Source organism: Protopterus annectens, chromosome 4.part0 (genome assembly GCF_019279795.1).
Source record: "Protopterus annectens isolate FY-2018-M chromosome 4.part0, PAN1.0, whole genome shotgun sequence".
NCBI classification, from domain to species: domain Eukaryota; kingdom Metazoa; phylum Chordata; order Ceratodontiformes; family Protopteridae; genus Protopterus; species Protopterus annectens.
Window position 1 is genome coordinate 1,116,572,459 of NC_056733.1, and position 25,295 is coordinate 1,116,597,753.

The following is a 25,295-nucleotide window of genomic DNA, read 5'->3' on the forward strand; positions in this document are numbered from 1 at the left end:
TACCTTGTTATATTGATGCTTCTTATATTGAGATAACAGGCCAGGAGAGAGTTGGTAGGTCTACTAATTGTAGTTTTGTGGCTTTGGTGGCAGACAGAGGGGGTATATATATCAGAGGGGGATGGGCCAGGGTTGGGATGAATGTCACCACCAAGTATAAGACTAGGGCTATGCTTAGTGATAAGTTTCAGGAGTTTGTGTAAAAGTTTGTAATATTATTTGGCTGTAGAGCTTGTGTGCCTGGGGTATGCATGCTGAAAGAGTGAGCAAGGCTTAGAGTTGGACCCATATTGATTAGTATGGCTAAAGGTGGGCTGTTTTACATCTGGAGTGATAGTATGGCCATTTGGGTACTGATAATCAATAAGCATCTGGTTTTCATACCAGGTGATTACATAAATAGCCAGCAGTATGGGTATTAGAGAATAGTGTAACATTATGAGAGAAAGAGTGTATTTGGAAGCAAAGATGGCAAATAAAGACAATTACAGCATACAATAGGTCCATCAGAGTTTAAGTCTTGGTCTAAATAAGTCCAAATCTTAGTTACAAATATATGCAGCGATAAGTCACAAACAGTACAGTACAACGAACAATATTAAGTCTTGGCATTACAATATACAAAAATATGTTTCATTATAAAGGAGAGTTTAGCTGTGGTAACAAAGGTATGCTTTACACAAAACATCAAGCAGTAAAGGGCAGTAGTAGTAAACAAGGTATTTGTCAACTGAATGACAAGACATTTGAGTTTCAGACTTCATATCCTTTAGAAAATTCATGGCAACACAAAACCTTTTACTGTAGCAACTTTCCAACTTCATAAGAGCAATATATGAAATCAGTGTTTTTGGACTTTTGTCACATTATTATTTTTGGCTTTGTCCAGATTTCTTGTGTTAAGATGTTGAGAGGTATGTATCAGTCGTAAAGTCATGGCAGGATTTCGCCATCTGCAAAGCAGGACTACTGAATTGTTTTCATGGGAGACAGTAAAACTTCATTTTAATGGGGACGCTCAAAGTGTTTTAGCAGTTTCTTGGTTGTTTTCAAATTGTGTAACAACCGTAGCGTTATAATTGTGTATTTTTGCAGCTGCTAAATTATTCAGCAAGATAACAAATTCTTCAGCCCTGCCAGTGATACAGTGTGGAAACAAACAGAAAGCACGAAACACACCTAGACATACAGTCTGCATCCTCAACCTCCATTTTTCAAACACCACAAAATAAATAAACAAACATAAATTCCGATTTATAAAATATACTCAGCGACGATCCCCTTAGATCCTACATAAGGTGAGGTTCAGCTGACCCACAAAAAAATCCAAGCTGCAAGTAGCAGGCAGGCCCAGTTTTGAATAAATGTGAAACAAAATGAATGAAAAGCTTCACTTGGTGGGTATAGCTCTGTCCTGCGTCATTCATTCCACCTCACAGTAGTGTTTGCCAAGTTCCTTCAGAAACGCAGGACACAAAAATAGATCTGGTCACCATTTTCTTAGGCTTCGCATGCCCATTCACTGTATGTTTTGATGGATTTTTGTTTCTGACCTCCACGGCATCCTCCATGACTGTCATGTCCATTTTGCATTTAGCAGATGGATTAATTGCAAGCTCAGCAGGAGGGATAACGAAACTCTTGCTGAGTGACAACCACATCCCCTCAGCCAAGGTATAAGTAAACCAGAAGATTTTGTCAGATGGTTGTTCTCCCATTACCAAGTCAAATCCACACTGAAAGATTGTGTAAGGCCAGAGTTCATGATTAGATCCCCAATTGTTTCTGCTGCAAAGATGTTTGTGGACTGGGTCTCTCATGTATCCCTCAAAGCAGAAGCATTCACATGTAGATGAAAATTCCACCATGTGGACTATAGAACTGGAGTCAAGGCAAATAAAGGAGAAAGAAGACACCCCTACTTGGTTCCACTGTTCAAACACAACTTTTCAGAAGGGAACCCTCCTACCTTGATTCTTGTCTCTGACCCTTCTTGAATCTTTCTAATTAACCCCGTTGTTCTATCAGGAAATACAAATGCGGCCAGTGCCCTGCTCATAAAGTCACAGCTAACTCTAAAGTCACAGCTAACTCTGTCAAACAGGGTCACACACTGTGTTTCCATTTGAGTCATCATTGTTCTGTTAATGTTGTCAAATGTTTTCATCCCCTCTATAAAACCACACTGATCTATATCAGTTTTAGCAACCATGACATTAGCTAATATAGACAAATGCTTTACAGCCATGGTTCAAAATTGAAACTGGTCTGTATGAAGTTGGATTTAAAGGGTCTTTGCCCTCTTTTAGTAGTACAGTCACCGCAGCTTTCTTCCAAGATATTGATGCCATTCCTTCTTTTAAAATGTTGTTAAACAAAACCTTCCATATCTTTATCAGTGGGGTCTTCCTATCTTCCAAACATCCACAGGAATACCATTTGTTCCTGGAAACTTCCCTGTTGATTGATTGTACATAACATTTTTTATCTCATCCCCTCTTATCTTAGCTATTACTTCTTGAGCCTCATTTTCCCCTTACCTTGGCATATGTAAGTCTTCTGTAAGTATTTTCATGAGTGCCTTTTCTTGATTACCCCATATATCTCTAATAACGCTATGGTATTTCTACTTTTTTTTTTTTTGCTCATAGGTTGTCTAAGTTTGGCAACACCCCTTTCTGTTTTCTGTTGCCCAAGTCCTTGGGCTAATAGTTTTTGTGCTCCATGGTTGTTGTCAAAAAAGGCTTACTAAACTTGTGCATATTATTCAAATACTCCCTTATTTTCGCTTAAGTACTCAACAATTACTCCCCTTCTTGTTCCATTAGATTCCCTTTCATTCGTTATTACAACTTTGATAAACCTTTTCCTTTCACTGTTCCTATCTTTCGCTCTCTTTCATTTCTATATTTTTAAAATACATTTTCATTTGTCTCACTCCTCAGCTATTGCTTCTGAAAATCATTTGTACATTCACTAACAACTCTTGAATCATTTCCTCTACCCATTCTTTAAAGCACTCTGTTTTTATAGGTATGTAGTGCTGTTATCTCCATTTTATTAATTAACTTGCATCTTTATCTTAGTCTTTTTGGTGCATGTTCTGAAATAGTTACCAGATGTGTTTCATACCTTTAGAGTAAATACCCGTGCTCCAGTGAAGTAAAGTTTTTTATCCAGACTAGCCCAATTATTGTATCTTGGAGAATAATAAGTAAATTTTGTCTAGATTCCTTCTAATAATTTCACATCTTCCATTCCAGATATTCATACATAATTCTTCAGAAATCTACCCCATTCCCCACCTGTGTATGATAATCTGTGCTTGAAGCAGATTACTTCTTTCATAATTCAGTTGAGCTCCTTAATAGTAGTTTTAGGTGGAATATAAATGCATGCCAATTATCCCTTAGTACTACAGATCTACCCTTGTTGTCTTTCTTCTTCTTCTCTGTTATTATTATTGGAGCCCCTTTGCAATTAGTATTATAACCTGCCCACACATTTTTCCTTTGTTCCTAATGCCCTGGTTGAATAACCATTCTAAAGTTTATTCTTGGACCAAATTCACCTGCTACTTTCTATTTAACATTGTTTTGTTTTTAATTGAATTCAGTACTCATTGCTTCTTGTCCATACTTACAATGCCATTTACATTCCATGACATCATGGATAAGGCAGCCATTCTGATAACTTTTTATGTCAGTTTTTTTTATTATATGTTTGCAGTTTGAACTTACATGCACATATTAATGTCTGCTAAGCTGAGCTTGTATGCAATTGCAGCTCCTCATCTCTGTTTAGATTCATAACATTTTCCAAACTTTTTGTTTCAATAAATACTTTCAAAAAAAAGAAAAATATATGTACATACAGTTTCTATTTTGTCCCCGACCTCTTAACTCATACAAATATATGCATTTTTTAAGAAGAATGTTACTCCTTTATACATTGGCAAATGTCCCTGATAAACAGCTACAGTCATAAGCTTCATCCATTTTAAAGGTAGGTTTTATCATGCTGATTACTTATTGCTATAGCCTGTGTTTCTTCCTGCACCTACACCATCCTTTATCCCATCTTACCTTCCCTCCCAGACGTGAAAAACAACTTGCACACTCTTAAGAAACTGATTTTTAGACATAAGAAAATGTGCCCCAGCTACTATTAAATGAATAGATTTTGCATTATTGTTTATACCGATAAATTGTTAGAAATTCATATGCTAATATTCCCTTCAGTGTAACAAACTTCACTTAATTTTCACTGCGCTGCTTTTCACTTCTCCATTAAGTACTTATTTTAATGTTTATTCATGCAGAGGCTTCTCAGCTTACTGTTCAGTCATCTCCTGAATAATTGGTCGTGCGTACAGACTTTGCATGTGCCAAGAAAGAGCTCAGCTGGTAGATGAAAAAGACCAGCTAATGTTTTCACAATTGCAAAACATAACTCGTCTCAAATACTAAGGAACTATTGTTTTACATTATATTTGTGTTTACTTCCACATGTATGCTTAGCACCAAGGGACCTGCTATCATTTAATACACAAAAGTGATCAGTTCAATTCAAATTCTTCCCTGTAGCAGCCTAAGATCCCAACATTTTGCTGTTTATACCTAGCCTTTAACTTTGACAGTATAAACTCTAGATACATTACAGTTAGGGAAAAGAAAAAAGTACATTCCTCCTTTAACATCATTAGTATTAACAACAGTCACTGTTAAGACACTTGCCCCCAGCTTCACTTTTTAAGTAATTCCATATACTGTACAGAACTACTTTACAATGTAACATGCAGTTTACTTTAAGTAGTTTATTACACATATATTATTAAGAAAGAAATTACATAGTTACATCTTTGATTCAGTCGTCATCATTCTAAACATTAATGACAAGTGGGAAATTACATTTTACATCATCCCATCAGTTTAAAATAGTCTACAAACGTCCATTTTTTTCTCCCCCATACTTCTTGCAGAAGCATACTTCTCATGTTCAAACAGCATTCTGTGGAAAAGTCACTTCAGAGTTCATCCATTTAGTTCCTGCTTTCAAATTCTTTTTGGCCCTCTTCTTCATGATATTGATCACCCAACACTGATCTCCGGTTCAAGTCCAAGTTACTCATTCTTTTACTTTTGCCAGCTCCTTTTTTTCTTTTACTCAATCATTTTCATTTGGAACCCTGGAAAAGTTTTTACTAGCAAGTTTTGTCTATGGGCTGTGCCATTTTCAGTGGAATGATCAATAGAATCCACTAAAGCTTGCTGGCTTACTTTTTGCTAGCTGAACGTTTTTTTATTTCCTTCTTTGCCTCTTTTGCATTGAAGAATTCTGTAGATAGCGTTATAAGGTAACGTGATTCTTACACCTGCATCTTGACATCTGCTGACAGCAAGGATAAATTCACTCCACTTGTGTCTGGTGTACAGTGAGTAATCCTCTACCACAAACACTCTGGTGTCCCTGATTGATAATACTTTACTCTTCTGCTACAGTTTTTTCAGGAGCACCTCCTTCTACTAATATGACTGCATCTTTACTACTGTAGGTCTTGACTTCTTTCTCGTGGCTAAATTTAGAGCATAGACAACAGGGTACCTTTTCTATTAACAAATCCTGATGTGGAATACCAGTCTAATTGCTTCTTTGTACTTTCATAAAATGAATGCAGTCTGTTCCTACCAGTTTCTCTGGTACAGCAGAAAATCATAGGTTTCCTCTGTGTGCTGTGCCCCTTAGCTCTACTATTTTTTGAAACAATTCTTCTTGAGAAGCCTCATATTTAGCCAGTATTTTTCCTTCATTTCAGCCTCTTTTATCTGCAGTTTTATGGGTTCATCGTACTGGCTGCTTAAAGCTTCTATTCCCCTTTTGACTGTATTTCTTCAATGTTTCACTTGTTTTAAACACCTCTGAATGCATTTGATTTATTTTTTTTTTCTAAACAACCGGAAGCCATCCCCTACACAGAGGCTGTAACCTAATCTGCTTTTTGCTGAACATCTGCAAGGTACTTCCCAACCAAAGTTTTTTTCCTTTCCCTTTCTAGTTGATTTTCTCTTACTTTCACCAAATTTCTTCTTTGCTGATGAGTTTTGCTGGATATTTTCACAAGTTTCTGTTTTTATGCCACAAGAGCTCCTAATCAACTTGTTGATCATCATGAAGCCATCTTGGACATTTTTTGCACATCTGTTGTTATTCTAGTACATAACTTTCAGATTCAGGCATCTCATCTAAATAATACAAAAGAAAAGAACAATCTCATATATTTGCAAATTCAGCTTGCATAGTAGTTACTTCAAATATATTAGCTTTATTGACTTAAATTTTCACATTTCAAAGTGGTTGTTTTAGACAGTGAGTCTTAGACGCATGAGGCAAATTAACCCCCTTGCTTCCTGAAATCTTGGATTTTGGTAAACAAGTTGCTTCCTATGTTTTTCTACAGAATCCTGTATTAAAAACATTATCTCAAATGACTTACAAAATATCATCTAAATGGGGTGAGTTACAAAAAAAGTGAAACTCAAAAGCTCTTCCTTAGACAATGGGATGCGCATTGGTTTTACTATCAAATATCTGTCTGTAAGTACTGCAGAGATATGAAAAAATTATTTTTTTCTCATAAGTTATTAGTATTATCACCATAGCTTTATATCTCTGTAAGCATGTAAGATAAACCTACATTAGCACTGTGAAAATTGCTCATCTTTTTGACAATTTCCACATGATGTAAGGCAGTACTTGGCAGCACATTACTGTTTTATGATATTGCATAAATATGCAAATTATGCTTATAATATTTTCACATTATTTAAAAATAATCATGTGCATGTTAGAGGGCAAGTAATCAGTAGCAAACTTGTGTGTCTTAATGTTGTCAACAATTTTGAAACTTGGACTCCCCATGTTTCTCTGTTGGCCATACAGCATTTACAATAGTCATTCCATTATGAAATTGCTGGTGATGATAATTCTGAAACATAGATTCCACATATCTGTCTACAGGCAACAATGCTTTTATGATAGTCATTGCATTATGAAATCGCTGGTGATGCTCATAACTGTGTTAACATAACTTCTGTCTGTAGTTGTCTTAATGTTTCCCTCTATGTTTTTTGAGAGAGTATTTTTACAGCCAAGTTTACTATTACCTGACACTACTACTGTTGACTGAAAGTCAAATGATTGAAACCATTTGACTTTCAGTCAACTGCAGATGTTCTTCGTGTTTCACTGTTGCAGTCTTTACATTTGGGTAATCAGCTGGCAGGTTGCCCTCAGTCGGCCTGAATTCTAAAGTCTCGGGTTCTGCATCGGCAGCTGTCTCCTCTTCCATGACGTCAGGTCGTCAGGGGTATAAAACATGCAGCCGACGCCATTTTCGTCAGTCTTCCTTGCCGCGCGGTGCCCGATGCAGAAGCATTTCGCAAGTGCCGGGCGGCCGACTACTGAAATATTCGAGTTTGAGTTTCAGAACCGAAGTCTTCACTAAAGCTAAGTACCCCGTTGGGGAAACTTTTTTCTTGCTTTAGCGATGTCAGAAAAAATTAATAATTGTATTACTTGTGGGAAGCAAATACCTCATAAGGATTTTCATTTATACTGTATTCCTTGCCTAGACCCTGATCACAACATGCCTGGCCTTGTGGTCTTGTGCTAGACTTAACCAACGCACTATTAAGCTTCGGCATATTTTTGCATCAAAGTATTTTGTAAATATATTTAATTACCCAGAAATGTCGTCTGATAGCAATCCGACTACCGGAGTACATAAAAAAAGCAAAGAAAAGGACAGAGAAAGGCAGTCGAGATCCAAAAACGACGACAAAGCTTCTCCTAAGCCAGTCAACGGTACTCAGTGAGGTGCTTCCACAGCCCCTGTACCCGCTACCTTCGAGTCGCAGGCCTCTACTGGCACCCATGTGGAGTCCGGCATGCCTCAAGATACTCAAGGTATTGGACCGATGGATGTATCTCCTTCAGATGGGTCCGGAGCCGCTGAGCAGGCACTGGCTTCTGAGGGGTGTATTCAGACCTCAACATTTATATATCAAACCGACAACAGCTGCAAAACCAAAGACAAAAGCAACTTCTAAAACTAAAAAAATTGGCGCATGAGCCACGTGCACAGGCCTCTATGCCTAAAAAATAGATGATCAAAATGGCTGAAGACCTTATTACCTTGATCAGGGGTACCCATCCCCCTCCAGATAAGAGGCCTAGGCAAGACACTGATTATGAATCTTCAGATCAGGTTTCTGTTTCTTCTGATTCCTCTTCTGACCAGGAATTATCTATACCTCCCTATGAAGATTCTGATGCTGAGGAGTTTATTCCATCTGCATCTCCTCCTGAGGATTATTCATTTGGAGAAACCTTGCATACTTTTGAGGGGGCATTTTCACTGGGAGAGTCTAGACTTCTCAGAATCAAAAAAGAGGCTCATGGATTTCCTCCTTCTCCCTCAGCACAAGCCTGTAGCCATTCCCCCTGTTTTAGACATTGTGGATGATGTATTTTCAGAGTCAGGCTTGACCCCTGACTCCTTACCTCCGGCTCCAAGTAAACCTGACAGATATCACAGGCTCCCTGACTCACATAAATTTTTATTTAGAAACCCTGCTGCTGATCCTGAAACTATTTCACAGGGCCCAAAGGGAGTTAAGGCCTCAACAGCAAAAAATCCTACCCCCTCTGACAGAGATTCAAGGGCACTGGACAGATGGGGAAAAAAGGTTTATACATCTGCAACCTTGGCAATCAGGGCCTTAAACTGTCAATTTCATATGCTTAAGTACCAACAACATGTCATGGGATTGCTGAAACAGAAAATGATGTTGATTTCAGAATGTGCAGAAAATAAAGAATTACAGGAATTATTGCATGCAGCTGAACAAGTTGGAAAGCAGACTTTGCAGTGTGGTTTTGATTCTTTAGAGGCCTCCTGCAGGGCTGCAGTTACTGAATCTGTGATTAGGAGGCATGCCTGGTTAAAGGAACAAAATTGCCTGATCATGTTAAAGCTTAATTGCTAGATGCACCTTTACAGCATGATTCTCTATTTGGTATTAAGGCAGAAGAGGTTTTAAAGAAAATGGAAGACAAAGCTAAGTCAATGCAAACTGTTAAAGACTTCTTACAAGTGCAGCCACCGAGATTTAGTAGACACTGGCCTACAAAAAATTGGTCCTTTCCTGTGTCAGACAGAGCTCAAAGGGACAAATCCAGACGCCCTAAGGGTTCCAGATACCAGGCGCAAAACTCATATAGGTCAAAGCAATGGGGCACATCCACCTCCAAATTTGGAGGAGATAAAGCGCAAACCTACAGAAAGCAATCCCAATGACTTCCCTCTGCTTACACCAAGCACTTATCATTTGGCAGCACCCATAGGGGGAAAATTAGCACTTTTTGCTTAAAATTGGCAATTAATAACACAGGACAAGTGGGTACTAAACATTGTATCACAGGGGTACAGATTCCATTTCCACACTCTACCAATGGCAAATGGTTGGCAAGATCTGCCAAAAAATCAATGTGCAAAGGCACAGAAACAGGTTACATCACTCATGGATATGAGGGCCATTCAGACAGTACCATAAGAGGAAAAAGGACAAGGTTTTTACTCAAGACTGTTCTTGGTACCCAGAAAGGACAAGGCCTGGCGGCCAATACTGGATTTATCGATTTTGAACACATACCTGGACATTCCAAAATTCAAAATGCTGACTTTGCAGCAGCTTCTGCCCATGCTGGGCAAGAATGCTTGGCTGGTGACTTTATACCTAAAAGAGGCATACCTGCATTACCCAATAAGACAGTCGTGCAGAAGATACCTCAGATTCAAGGCTGGCTTAATGCATTACCAATTCTCTGCACTGCCCTTTGGCTTATCTACTGCACCCAGGGTCTTTACAAAGTGCCTGGCACCAGTAATTGCATTTTGCAGACAAAGTAGTATACAAATGTATCCTTACTCGGATGACTGTCTCATTCAAGCAGAGAACAAGGACACTCTTCTTCGACACCTGGCGTTTGTGAAAAGGCTTCTAACATGCCTAGGGTACACAATAAACGAAAATAAATAAAAACTGGTACCCTCCCAAAAGATAACATTCCTGAGTGCAAGCTTGAATACAACTGCCCAGATGGCTTACCTCACGCCAGACAAACAAAGGCAACTGACTACTTACTTCAAACTGATGGCAACAAAAGCGCAGTCTTCTGCAAGACAAATTCTGCAGGCTGTGGGCTTCATGGCATCCTGCATCCTACTAATTCCATATGCAAGACTGTACCTAAGACAGTGGTACCTAAAATGTTTATGGAGTCAACATTCACACAGTCTGGAAACAATGATTCCTCTCATTCCCTGCCTGCAACAGGAGTTTCTATGGTGGGCAAAGGCCTGTCACCAAAACATGGGACGGCCCTTCACTCTACCCCCTGCCAGCCAAACCTTAACAACAGACGCATCAGATTATGCCTGGGGGGCCCACATGGCAGGAAGATGCATTCAGGGCATATGCGCACCAAAACAAATGCATCTACATATCAACCAGAAAGAGATGCTAGCTGTTCAAAGTGCCCTAACAGCTTTCAAGAACTTACTTCATCCAGGGCAATTACTGATAAAGACGCACAACCCGACAGTCATGTGGTATATAAACAACAAGGGGGCACACACTCATACCCCCTTTGCAGATTAGCCATGGCACTGTGGGACACAACTTTGACCTACCAAATACATCGTCAAGCTCAATTCCTGCCAGGAACACAAAACACTCTGGCAGACAATTTAAGCAGAAACCTTATGGATCCTCACGAGTGGAAACTAAAATCCACAAGTCTTCAGCATGATAACAGAGAAATGGGGGAGCCCAGACATAGATCTTTTTGCCTCTCCTCAAAATTATCAATTGAAAAGATTCTGCACAGGGACTTATCACAGACAAGCATGGAAAGTGGATGCTCTGTCCTTCAGTTGGAAAAACCTATCAGTTTACGCCTTTCCTCCTCTGCCTCTTCTACCCAAGGTCCTCCTAAACGTCAGACAAGAGAAGCCAAAGATGATATTAATTGCCCCAGACTGGCCCTGCCAATACTGGTACCCAATCCTAAGAAACTTGTCTCCATACTCAGCTTGGACGTTGCCTCAAAGACTGCAACTACTGTCCCAGCAAAACATTCAGATCCTGCACAATCAACTACAGACTCTGAACCTGACAGCATGGCTAATCATGTAATCATACAAACACCACCTCTCAGTAAAGCTGTGATGGATGTCATTTTGGAGGCCAGAAGGTCTTGTACTTGAAAATCTTATGCTGGCAAATGGAAGAGATTCTGTGCTTGGAATCAAGCACAAGGAACTGATACAGCAGAACCACATATTCCTCAGATATTACAGTACTCGACTGAGATGCTTGACAAAGGTCTATCTTTCTCATGAATCAAAATCCATGCCTCTGCCATTTCGGCTCATTACAATACAGAGCCACCAATCTTTTCTTATCCTTTAATAAAGCAGTATCTTAGAGGAGCCAAAAATGTAAGGCCTCCTAGAAGATCACCATTACCTGCATGGGACCTCAATTATGTATTGGAAAAGCTCACCCTGCCACCATTTGAACCAGCTGCTACCGCTGATATAAAGTTCTTATCATGGAAGACAGCTCTGCTACTAGCAATTACTTCAGCAAGAAGAGTTTCAGAGCTACAGGCCCTCATGGCTGTAGAGCCTTTTATCATATTTTACCCAGACAGGGTGTCTCTGAGGACAAATCCTACTTTTATGCCTAAGGTGGTTTCCAGTGTGGCTTTTAACCAAACAATGCATCTGCCAACTTTTTATCCAAATTCGCAGAACAAAGGGGAGAGAATTTTGCATTCCTTGGACGTACACAGACAGCTAAGATTCTACTTGAGCAGGACTAAAGCTCTAAGAAAAACTGAGCAATTACTAGTGTCATATGCTGCAGGATCAGAAGGAAAGGCTATTTCAAAGCAGACAGTTTCAAAGTGGATAAGCCACTGTATCCGTTTCTGCTACTACACCATGGTAAACCTGTGCCCAAGGGCATTAGGTCTCATTCCACCAGAGCTGCAGCTACTTCAGCAGCCTTTCTTAGAGGAGTACCAACCAAAGACATTCTAGAGGCTGCTACTTGGAGTTCTTTTCACACCTTTACAAAGCATTACCATTTGCCTCTTTACTCTAAGTCCAGGGCAGGCTTTGCCACTGTAGTGCTGCAGGGCCTTATAGCCGCACCTAATGCTGTTTAGCTCCAGCCTCCCACCATAGCTTTGGGATTCTACCCTAATGTAATGACTGCAATAGTGAAACACGAAGAACATAGTACAGTTGTGTACACTTACCATAAATGTAGATGTTCGAGTGTATTCACTGTTGCAGTCCAAGTTACCCTCCTATCATTCTAAAGTTTATCTTTCCTTCTCTATCTTCTACAACCTTTGTGGTGTATTTGCTTGTAGATGAAGGTAAAGTTTATATTGATACATGTATGTATATATATATATATATATATATATATATATATATATATATATATATATATATATACATACATACATACACATATATATATATATATATATATATATATGTATAATATGGCTACCTATTTGGGGGCACCTCACATCGGGGGCAAGAAAAACCTAAAGAAAATGGTGTTGGCTGCATGTTTTATACCCCTGATGACCTGACGTCATGGAAGAGGAGACAGTAACCGATGCAGGACCCGAGACTTTGGAATTCAGGCCGACTGAGGGCAACCTGGCAGCAGATTACCACAATGTAATGACTGCAACAGTGAATACACTCGAACATCTACATTTATGGTAAGTGTACACAACTGTACTTTCCATTAAGTGACAGTAATCCGTACAACCCTCCAATATGAAATCAGACTCCATTTTTTCTTTATTTAAGTAAATATGGAAAATAGTCAGTACTTTTTAAAACTGTTTTGCACTCTGCAGTAGCACACACCCTGTATATCCCACAGTGTCAGTTTCATTGTGCATGCTTACAAAATTGTCATCCTGCAGATGGTACCGTGTTAATTTTGGCCTACTGTTCCTGATAATATTAGTGTCAGTATTAGAACATTGTTAATATTGATAACTTGCACCTGAGGCAGACATTTCCATCTTGCATAATTTTTTTTGTTTGTTTACAATGAGCATGATGTTCATCGGGTCTATATTACATGAACGAGCAATCAAAATGTCGAGTACAAGATACTCGACATACTTTGATTGACCGTTCATGTAATTGGAGCCTCCAAATGTTGAAATTTGGAGTTCCAAAATGTTTTGGTCGGCCTTCCTGGTGAGTGTAGCGTGTGACGTAAACACGCTACACTGTCAGGAATGGCTTCGTAAGAGGCTGCTTTATTTAATATACCAACTCCGAGATCGCTGTACATTGGGGAAAGGGCAATTTCGGGAAATTGCCCTTTCCCCAATGTACAGCAATCTCGGCGTTGGTATATTTAGTTAGGGGGGGGTGTGGAGGGCACAGCCCCCCCACATTAGGGAGTGTAGAGGGTGAAGCCCCCACTTTGTTTTAAAAGTATGTGTGTTTGTGTAGGTGTTTTAGTGATGTTTGGAGTGGGACAAACAGAATCTTTCAATTTTGTTTTTTTCAGTGTTTTTGGGTTTTGATGACATGATCGAGTGATCAAAGTATGTCGAGCATGTTGTACTCGACATTTTGATCGCCTGTTCATGTAATATAGACCCCATGTTCATCATATTGATTGGTGCTGCAGTAGCCTTAGCTATATGGGTTACCTCCTATAAAGGATACAGCAGCCAGCCAGCTTCCATGCACCCAAACTGTCCAGCAGCCCCAGCTGAGCTGACTAAAAGACAGCTTTGGTCAGCAGCCCTTCAGAGCTTTACTGCCACGAAGAGTATGCCCCTGTGAGGTTTTTGAGGATCAGTGGTCAGTTTGTGCTGTTCCTTTGTTGGGCAGATACATTCTCTTTGGGGAAAGAATCCTTCCATTTAATAATTTATCAAGAAAGTTATTTTAAAGTTATGTGTTTTAATGAACTGTTATGAGACTGTACTGTTTTTCTTGTCAGTTTAAATGTTGTTTAAAGTAACAGAAAAACACATTTTACTGTGGAGAAATTGTGTTCATTTTACTTTTTAGGGCTGGCAACATTGTTTTAAAGTGCCTTTTACTTTGTTTGTTTGTGAAAAAGTGACTTTTCTTTTTACTGGCATTTGCTACTTGTTTTCCCCGGGGAAAGAGGCACCATTTTCAGCTTGACCATGGAAGAAACTATCGGTCCCACAGTTGGTCGTTCTTCCTGCCACAAAAAGAAAACACTTTGCCATCACAGCAGGCTAGCAGTTTCCCTCAGCTGCAGGTGGGTGATTCTGCTGCAGCTATGAGTTCTACCTCAAACCACTCACCTTGTACCCCAGATCCCTTTGGTATAGCAACTGCAGCCACTAAGGACTTGAGGGATTAACCACGGCCTCTGTGGCTGTTGAGGTCCCCTCAGTGGGCAAGGGGGGAGCCACTCTTATCAGTCCTGGGAGAGGGAACAGGGAAAGTTTCCTGTTTTTTTTTTTTTTTTTTTACAGAATGTTGAGCCCATCACAGTGGTAGCTGCTGCTGCCATTAATAACACCGTTGGTCCAATTTTTTCCTGTCAAAAAGTGACAGAAAACTAAACATTTATCTACTCCACCTCAAATTTCCTTAGACAGGAGTAGTTTACTGGGTCTGGCTCAAGGTTTAATTAGGCTATTAATCCTTCCTGTAAAGTGGTTTCTGAAAAAGAAAGAAGAGTGCCTCTTCTTCTGAAGATTTTCAAGATTTTTAATTTGGACAGGAGGATGAGGGAACAGAATGCATTTTTTCCCCTCATATTTCTGATTAAGACTCAGAGGAGAGCTCAGTTTCTTACTTTCTCTGTTTGGTGGGGAGTATTTTCTCTGAGAATATTTCTAGAATGTGCCATTATTTTAAGTGGAAGAGCACTGAAGTTTCTCAGTACCCAAGAAAATACTATGAGCTGTTACAGAAGGAATTTTCAGAATGTGCACCCATTCCTCTAGTTCTGTCAGCTTTTTAGGATGTGTATGTTACTGCTTGCAGTGTTCCTGACAGTCAGCCAGGTGCCCCTAAAAAAGAAGATAGGATGTATAAAGTTCCTCAGTCTTTTTAAGTTTGTATACACTCTTCCAAACCAGATCCAGCAGTTATAGCTTTAGTTAATCCTTCTGTTGCTAAACACTTAATTCCAAACCAATCATTTCTGATAAGGATGGGAAGATTACGATAAATATGGTGAAAAAGTGTATGCTTCTGCAACTTTGATTTTCAAAATTTGAATTGTCAGGATTATATGTTAAGGTTTGTCCACACTAATTGTGAAAGTATGAAGAATGTTTTGTCTTTCTTCTTATGAGGGAAAAAACTGTTTTAAATATTTGAATTTATTCTGTCACCACTCTTTGTATACAGTGTGTGTATAACTCTTGATACATTCAAGGGCTATGCCACTGGTACTGTTTTGAGGAAGTTTACATGACTTCATTTTTAGAACCTCCCAGATGATGATAAAATTAGATTTTAAAGTGTTCTTTGGATAGCGATTTAGTTTTTGGCCCATCTGCTGCAGAGGTGATCAAAAATTGGGATGAAAGGGGCAGGTAATATAAGGAATCTGTAAGATTTTTCAGACCTCCTTTTCCACATTTTCCAAGAGATTCTCTAACTCTTCATCCAGTTTTTGTAAGAAACAAAATAAACAGTTTCAACAAAATGCAGGTAAACAGATATTTAAGAAGAAATTGCAAGGAGGTTCCAAGACAAATTCTAGAAACTCCCCAAACCAAGGACAATCCACTAAGTCAGAATGGCTATTTAAGAGACTTTGTTCCCCCTCCCCACTCTGGCTTACCCCTTTTTTCTTCCCAAGTGAAGCTCCAAGTTTCTCTTTGGCAACCGCTAATTTCAGAGAAATTAGTTCTGAAGATCATTCATCAAGGTTACAGATGGCAATGGGAGGAATTTCCTCCTTTCCAAAGAGTAATTTCTCATCCTCCAGACCAGAATCTTTTGTTTCCGTCTATCCTTTAACACGTGCTGTTTGAGGGAGTGATAGAACCAGTTCCCCCTTCCCAGTTGAGAAAAAAGTTTTACTTAAGGATGTTTTTAGTGCCAGAGAAAGAAAATTCTTGGTGATCAGTTATGGATCTTTCTTTCCAAAACCTGTTTGTGATAGTGCCCAAATTCAAAATGATGTCTACCTGTTTACCTCTTCATCATTTAAGTTTCCTGTTAACATCAAATTTAAAAGATGTTTATCATAACATTCATATTCATCCAGAGAGAGTGCTCACAAAGTATGTAGCTGCAATTGTAGCTCATTGCAGGCTAGAGGGTATCCACATTTTCCATATGTAGACAGCTTGCTTATCTTTTGCAGAGTCTTTTTTTAAGTGTCAGGAATCTCTCATGTGTAAGAGATCTCTTGCACAAGCTGGGATTCCAAGACAACATTTAAAAGTCTCTTCGACTCCTCACAGGGTTGTGTTTCTGGAATGTCAACTAGACATCACAGTTCAAAGAGCTTTTCTTTTACAGGTTCTATCCACTAAGGCTTCAATCACTGTGAATTTTGGGTCCGATGGCTTCTATGATTGTCATGAAAGCCCTGGCAAGACTCCACATGAGAAAGATAAAATGGTATCTGAAGTCTCTTTGTTCCCAGTACCAACATCCCTTATCTTTTCAGATCCCAGTACTGGGTTTTGTCTGAAGAGAAATCACTTGGTGGAGACAACAAATATCCCTAAATCTAGACCTCCCCTTCACCCTTCCTCTTCCAAAGCAGTCAGTCACCACAGACAACTCAGACTTTGCTTGAGGAGCAGCTTCAGAAGTAATAAAAGGGCAAGGTGTGTGGGACACCAAGGACAGATGGAAGCACATAAATGTAAGAGATGCTTGCCATGGTCAAGGCACTCCTCTCTCTGAATCATCTTTTGTTCCCAGGACCTCTTCAAGTTGTTACAGACAATTCCACAGTCATGTGGTACATCAACAAGCAAGGGGTAACCGGATTGTACTCCCTCTGCAGACCAGCTATGTTAACTTTGGATATAGCTTCACAGCACAGTTTCACTCTACAGGCATCCATCGTTTTTGTCAGAGCAAAATTGTGTGGCAGACACTCTGAGTAGGAAAGGGCAGACCTTTATCAATGGAAACTAAATCACTGGGTCTTTCAAGATTTGATACATCTGTGGGAAGCTCCTCAAGTAGACCGCTTTGTCTCCTCTCTGAACAATTAGCTGGCAAGATTCTACTCCAGGATTCCATGCAAGAAGGCCTGGAAGACAGACGCCTTTTCTTTTCCATGAACATAAATGTTCCTGTATGATTTTCTACTCTTTCTTCTAATATCCAGAGTACTTCTGAAGATTCAAAAGGAATTGCTCAAGGTAGTTGTTATGAATCCCTTCTGGCCCAAGCAGTTGTAGGTCTGAAGTAGTTTACTTCATTTGATCTTCAACCTTTGGGCTTCAGGTCCGGCATGTATCCGACATGGCTGCATAGCTAGCATCTTTGATCCGAGCTCTCAGCTCCTCCCTTTTACCCATAATGCCCCATGTGTTCTTCCTCCCTTCAGATCTTGTTTGTCGCTGATACAGCCAGCAACATGGTCTAAACTCTTGGCAGCGTGGTGAATGTTGTTTGGGCGAATAAAGTCACGTAAGTGATTTAAAGTTTTTCCTCTCTAGTCTCTTTACTATCCTCCCCCTCACGACTTCGTCAAAAAAAAAAAATCCCTTTTCTTCTTTTTCTTCTATCTAGCGTGTGTGTGTGTGTGTGTGTGTGTGTGTGTGTGTGTGTGTCACACCTTATCTAGGGCATAATGTCTGAAGCCCCTAAATCTGGCTTTAAACGTTGCTCTGAGTGTGGCCATAAGCTATCCCCAGCGGATGGCCACACTATGTGTGTAGTTTGCCTGGGGGCATCTCACCTTGATATCTCTTGTACTATCTGCACTGAGTTTAATCCCACACCACTTCAGGACAGGAGGAACAAGCTTATAAGTTAAGGGTCTTTTGCCTGCATCAGGAATGGCTATTCCCACCCCCGCCACTGGATCTTTCTCAGCAGCAGTATCTTCCCCTTCCCAGGCCTCCGGGACTAAAACTCCTACCAAGAGGCCTGGGGAAGTAGAGAAGTCTAAGAAGGATAGGCCACACAAGCGGTCTCCTGACCACTCTCTCCCAGCTGGTCCACCCACAAAACTTGCTTCTTCCAGGCCTGGTTATCCCTGGCTCCACTTCCTGAGATTTTCCCCCAAGCTGGAGGTAGTCAGAATGCAGTCTCCTGTCACCCCTCACTGCCATTCTAGACCTGTTTTTGTGGCCTCTTCTTCCCGCTCCACCCGGTCCCTTAGTGAAGCGGAGATGGACAAAATGATGCGGAAATTCATCCGCATTCAAATTCAGATGGGGGTCTTTCCTGTACCCTCTCCCTCCGGAGGGGGGTGCTTTGCAAACCTTTTTCTTGCCAGTATCTCCTTCTCCGTTCCGACCTGTGGTTTCGGAGCCCTTGGATCCAAGGACCCTCAGGGTCGAGGAGGGGTCGGCACTGATGGTACCTTGTGCCTTGACAGCGGCTGTTGCTTTGAGTTCGTCAGATCTGACCACGTCGAATCCGAGTTCTTGGGGCCGTAGCCTCAAGGTCAGATCTGAGGGGGTGCTGTCGGCTCTGAGTGGGTCAGACCACAGTGTCTCCCTCAGTATCTTGGCTCCTAGAGTCTAGGCTCCTACTCTCCTGTTGGATCAAAGAGGAACAGCTCCTTTGGGGTCTACTTTGGAGGTCCATTCTCCATCTGCTTTCGAGGTGGTGGAGATGGTTTTCTCAGCGACGTTGAGACTCTTGACCATCTCATCCTCAGGCTCTGCCTTGATGCTCCCTGGATTGGGCTACGACCATTTCATCCTCTCAGGGACAGCCCACACCTGTAAATACCTCAAGCAACTCCAGCCAGGGAGCACCTGGATGTTTGCGAGTCATCCCCAGAGAGCCATGCTGAGGAGGTCCCTTGCAAACGGATGTGTAAGAGGAGACACTTGGACTCCCCTTTGGAGTCCCTTACCTCAAACATTGATTTGGAGGAAGGGGAAGGTTCCCCCCGATCCCCCCACGATGATGTCTCCTTTGGAGACATCATGGAAATCCTGCATCAGAAGGGGGGGGGGGGTCTGCCCAAAAACCAACTCTGGACGATGCAGTGTTTCTTTGGGCATTCGGCACAGGCCCATCTACTTCCTGGGTGTCCCCGCCCGTTGATCCCTTGGTGGATTTAATAATATCTCGGGTATGAAAGGAGCCGGACACGGTGGAGCCCATTCCGAAGTGTCCCGACAAGGTCTTCAGTCCTCCAGCAGACAGGATGCACTGGTTCAAGGGATCCCTGGTAGATGTTATGGTCTTGTCAGTGGCCACAAAGAAAGAGCTTGATCAGGAGAGCTCTACAGTCCACCCTCCTGACCGCGAGTCACAGACACTGGACAGCTTTGGGAAGCAGGTGCATGCTTCAGCGACCTTTGCCATTTGGGCACTGAACTATATGGCACACCTGACTCGATTGCAGCATGACCTAGTCAAGGAAGTCACTGAATCGACCTCAGAGTCCATGTCGGCAGAGGACAGGAAGATGTTCTCCACCCAAATGGCCATTCTAAAAGCCATTTCTAATATGGCCATGTGCCTTCTCCCATATGCCATGGAGGGAGCTGCTAGGGCTGCCAGTTCAGGAATCACCATTAGGCGTCATTCCTGGCTCCAGCTGTGTCAATTCTCTGACCCCTTTAAGGTGTCATTTACCAACACCCCTTATGACATTTCTTCCCTCTTTGGGAAGTCAGTGAAAGAGACACTTGTCCAGAGTGAGAAAGACGGGAAGACTCTGTCTGCCACCGGGAGTCGTTTCTCCTCCCCTCAAAGATCCTTTTACAGGAATCAGCGGGGGATGAAGAAGATGTGGCTCTGAAAGTCTCACGCATTTTCCCAGGACACTCAGGACAACTCGTCCCCCAGAGGCGGGGGGGGTGGTTACGATAGGCACCGGCCCCGAGGCAGAGGGGGGTCTGAGAAATACTGGGTCTCGAGAACCTTTCTCAGACAGGCCCGTGCAGCAGCCTTGAAGGATTGCCCAACTGCTCCTCCCTGGAGGCAGTCGGGGGTCACCTTTCACTGCACCCCGTGGCATGGGAGACAATTACAAACAACCACTGGGTGCTGCAGATTATATCCAGAGGCTATTCAGTTCCCTTCAACCAACAGCCTCATCCTCCCAGATGTTCCACTTACTCAACGGGAGGCAGCAGCTTTAGAAATAGACAAGCTGCTAAGCAAACGAGTCATCCAAAGGGTCCCCCCCAGACCAGTCCAGATTGGGTTTTTATTCCAGGTTCTTTTTAGTGCCAAAGAAGAAGGGAGACCTAAGACCTATCTTGGATCTTTCCACCCTGAACGTGGCAGTAACCAAGACAAAATTTCAGATGGTCACTCTTCTTTCTGTTCTGCCCTATCTGCAGATGACTGGATGTGCTCGATCGACCTCAAAGACGCTTGCTACCATATCAAAATGGACAGATGCTCTAGGAGGTTTCTCCGCTTCTGGCTAGGAGCCAGTCACTTTCAATTCAGAGCCCTTCCCTTTGGTCTCACCACCACCCATAGGGTGTTCACCAAAGTGATGGCAGTACTAGCGGCTTACCTGAGGCTCCAGGGTATTCAGGTCTTTCCGTACCTGGACGATTGGCTCTTTGCTGCCCCTACCGAGCATTTACTATGCCAAGCCAGGGACACTCTTCTACTATTAGCCAAAAACCTAAGCATTACCATCAATCTCTCCAAATCAGCACTGACTCCGGTTCAGAGCCTGGACTTCATCAGAGCTCGGTTGAATGCAATTCAAATGCAGGTCTTTCTTACTCTGGAGAATACACAGTCTGAAAGTGCATGTTTTGCAGGTTCTACATGCAGAGGTTTCAAGGGCAAAATCAGTTCTCAGGGCCTTGGGTTCCATGGCAGCTACAATCCAACTATTGCCCTTAGCACACCTTCACATGTGGATTCTTCAGTGGACCCTTGCCATCCAATGGTCTCTCCTGGACCAACTTTTGTCTTACGCTATACTAATATCCCGGGTGTGCAGGGACTCCCTTCGGTGCTGGTTTCAGTTTCTGGACCTAAGGAAGGGTCGTCTCTTCTTTCTACCCTTGCCCAAAGCCACTGTGACCATGGACGCCTCCCAGCTCGGGTGGGGGGGCCTTGCTCAGGGTGGACGGTCCAAGGCACGTGGTCCTTACCCGAGGCCAATCTGCATATCAGCGTTATAGAGATTAAGGCAATGCTTCTAGTGTTGCAAGCTCTTCATGCCCATCTTCCTCTAGGGCAATTGCCATCCAGACAGACAACGTCAGTAGTCTGGTACATCAACAAAGAGGGGAGAACCAGATCCTACCCCCTTTGTCGCAAAGCCATGAGAGTGTGGGAGTTCTCCACTGGTCATTTTCTGGTAGCAACACACATTCCAGGTCAGTCCAACATTCTCACGGACAGGCTCAGCAGGTCCATTTTGATGCCTTATGAGTGGTCTCTGAAATGTTCAGTGACAGAACTGATCTTACTCAGATGGGGTCGTCCTTGCTGTAATCACGTTGCATCTCCTTCCAAAGCAAAGTGCAGTGAGTTCTTCGCTCTGAACCCCTTTCAGGGGGAAGTCCCCAGAGATGCTCTCTTTCATGCTTGGCCACCCAGTCTTCTCTATGCCTATCCTCCTCTGCCCTTGATCTCCAAGTTCCTTCAGAAAGCTCGCAGGCTGGGGAGCACAGTCATTCTCATTGCCCCATTCTGGCCTCGCCAAGTCTGGTTCCCTTCCCTATGGTCTCATGCTGTAGTCCCACCATGGACTCTGGATCCACTTCTGGATCTTATTTCTCATCCCTCGGGTATACCTCATCCAGACCTGGTCAGTCTGAAGCTCACTGCTTGGCTGCTCCAGTTCCCATGATTATCAAGACTCCCGGTTTATCTTCCTCGGTTAAGAAGATTCTGGTTGTGGCTCACAAGTCATCATCCAGAAGAGTCTATCGTATCAAATGGAAACGTTTTTCGGTCTGGGCTTCCCAACGAGCCTTAGACGCCTTTATGGCTCCAATTTCTGCAGTGTTAGAATTTTTAGCAGGTCTTTTTCAACAGGGCACCAGTTTGTCCACTATGAAAGTGCAACTGGCCACTATTTCTAATTTTCATGTAGGGGACAGTGTTACTTCCTTAGCGTCTTCTTAGCTCTGCAAGACTTTCCTTAAAGGTACCTTTCTACTACATCCTCCCGTGAAGGATCCAACACCTCTGTGGGACCTTACTTTGGTTCTCCAGGCTGTAGTCTCACCCCTTTTTGAACCTGCATGCTACAGTGGATTTACAGTATCTATCCTAGAAGACTGCTTTTTTGGTAGCTATCATTTCTGCTAAGAGGGTGTCAGAACTCCAAGCTCTCTCTATTAAAGTGCCTTACATGATCTTCCATAAGGATAGAGTTTCCTTATGCACCAATCCTTCCTTTTTGCCAAAGGTGGCCTCCGAAGCAAACATAAACCAAACTATCAGTCTCCCAGTCTTTTTTCCAAATTTCCAAAACAAGGGGGAATATAAATTGCATTTGTTAGATCTACATAGACAACTACGTTTCTATTTACACAGGACCAAATCTCTTAGAAAATCTGACCAATTGTTTGTTTCTTATTCTAAGCCTTTTTTGAGCAAGCCAATTTCTAAAGTTACGATTGCCTGTTATTTAGCTAGAGGGCTGTCTCCGCCATGTCAGGTAAAAGCACACTCTACCAGGTCTCTGGCTACCTCAGCAGCATTCTGGTCCAGGGTTTCTCTGGCTGATATTTGTTCTGCCGCTACGTGGTCCTCATCTCATGCATTCATTTCCCACTCAAGTTGGACATTATTTCCATAAGTAGGGCTTCTTTTGGCTCTGCTGTGCTCCGGAATATCCTTCCATGAGGGCCTCCCAGGTGTAAATAGCTGGGGACTCTGTTCCAAAGGTTGAAGATCAAATGAAGTAAACTACTTCAGATAAAGAAGTTATGTACTCACCATAACGTTCCATCTGAGTAGTTGTACTTCATTTATTTTCAACCGTTCCCCCACCTCCTTCCCCCTGCCTTGTCACTATTATTCTGACCATGTGTAAGGAAGTGTTCATCACACGAGTGTTCCTTATGTCCTTGGCTTAGGAAAATTAAGACAGTCAGTAGTGGTAAGGCCTTGTTGGGTTGGGTATATGTTTATTGTCAGCAGCAAACTCGATCTGAAGAGAGGAAGAAGACGGGGGCATTTTGGGTAAAGGGGAGGAGCTGAGAGCTCAGCTCAAAGATGCTAGCAATGCAGCCATGTCGGATCCATGCTGGATCCGAAGCCCAAAGGTTGAAGACAAATGAAGTACAACTACTCAGATTGAATGTTATGGTGAGTACATAACTTCTTTTTTTCATTTTTTGGAAATGGCCAGGGGCAGTTACCATAAGCTTCCTCACAGACTCTACTCACAGAAGAGGGGTGTTTGATATACCCTGGCACTAATACTGCCTGGATGATATGGTCTTAGATCCTTTTATCCAGTTGTCTTCTGAGGATGTGCAGCAAGTACTAATGGAACAAGAAAGCTTGCTAATGGAAAATCAAATATTAGCAAATGGAAGAGGTTTTCTTAGCTGGTGTTTACAACATAACCAGCACCCATTTGGGGCTAGGTGTTCTCTGGTTTTACAGTATTTGTGTGAGCTACTATCTTATAACCTTTCTTATTCCTCTGTCAAGGTTCATTTATCAGCTATTTCAGTATGTCTGTCCATGGATCCTTCTCTTTCAATGCATTGTCATATCAAAGTGTTTTTAAAAAGTGTTTTGCATAAGAGACTTCTAAGAAAACTGGTGGCCCCTCTTCGGTTTCTTAATTTTATTTTAGAGAAGCTAACACTTGTTCCATTTGAACCAGCTAACCTGGCTGTCTTGAGGTTCCTAACATGGAAAACAGTTTTACTAATTGCTCTGACCTCTGCAAGAAGGTTGTCTGAGTTTCAAGGTCTTATGGTGAGTCAACCCTTCTTGTTTAAACAGAGACATGGGTTTCTTTGAGAACTAATCCATTTTTTATGCCTAAAATGGTATCTGTGTTTACTTTAAGCTGAACTATCCATCTCCACGTTTTCTTTCCTGAACACAAAAATTAGAGGAAAGAATATTCCTTAGCTTGGATGTCCACAAACAGCTCTGGTTCTGACTTGACGGAACAAAATCTTTCAGATTTTAGGTTCAGTTGCTCATTTCTTTTGAAAGTAAGAAGAAGGGGCAACCTGTCTCAAAGCAGACTATTTCCAAATGGTTGTCTAAGGCTATGTTATACTCACCACAACAGAACTATTTCAGGCAGGGTTCAGACCCCAATCTACCAAGGCCTTGGCTTCATCTGTGGCTTTTTGGAAAGGGTTGGATTCTAAATGTATTCTAGAAGGTGCTACGTGGTCCTCTGTACTTTTTTTTACAAAGCAACTATAAGCTTAATTCCTTCTCCAGGTCCAGATCAAGCTCTGCTAGGACCATTGTCCAGGGGCTTCTGGACTTTTCTTCTTCCATCTCCCAAATGCAGTAAGCTAGGGTTATCTAGGCTCGTGTGTCAGTGATCAGTATGATGAACATAGTACAGTTGTGTAAGTAAACTTACCATAACAGTAGATGTTTGAATGATCACTGCTGCCATAGCCGCTCCCTCCCTCCACCCCCTTTCTTTTTTGGTATGTTGTTTATGCCAAGGTCTGTTTGTTTATTTTTTGTTCTTCCTAGCATTGTCCTTTCAGGGCTCAGCCTCCCTCTCTTTTTTGTCAGGAAAGCTCAAAAGGGCTTGGAACTCAAACTTGTCTTTTTGTCAGCTCATTTCGAGCTGCCTGACAATTTGGATGTATGGAAGGTGCCTTGAAGCTTTGGAACCTGGACGGCTGTTATATCCTTGGTAGGAGATAACCCATATACTTGCACGGTTGTACTTTTATTGTTGTCAGAGAGATGGCAACATTCAAATATTATCCATATATTATGCAGTCATATCGAGTAAGAATTTTCCCATCACCTTTCATCCATTTTGAAGGTTTTATGCTACTTAACATTTCGTAGTCCAGAGAGCTATTTTTTT

General features: G+C 41.8%; 1 protein-coding gene across 1 annotated transcript in view; it reads left to right on the forward strand.

Annotated features, from left to right (window-relative positions):
- Window positions 1–25,295, forward strand: part of RANBP17 (RAN binding protein 17) — a 4,607,784-nt gene that overhangs the window by 1,872,066 nt on the left and 2,710,423 nt on the right. The window lies entirely within an intron of this gene.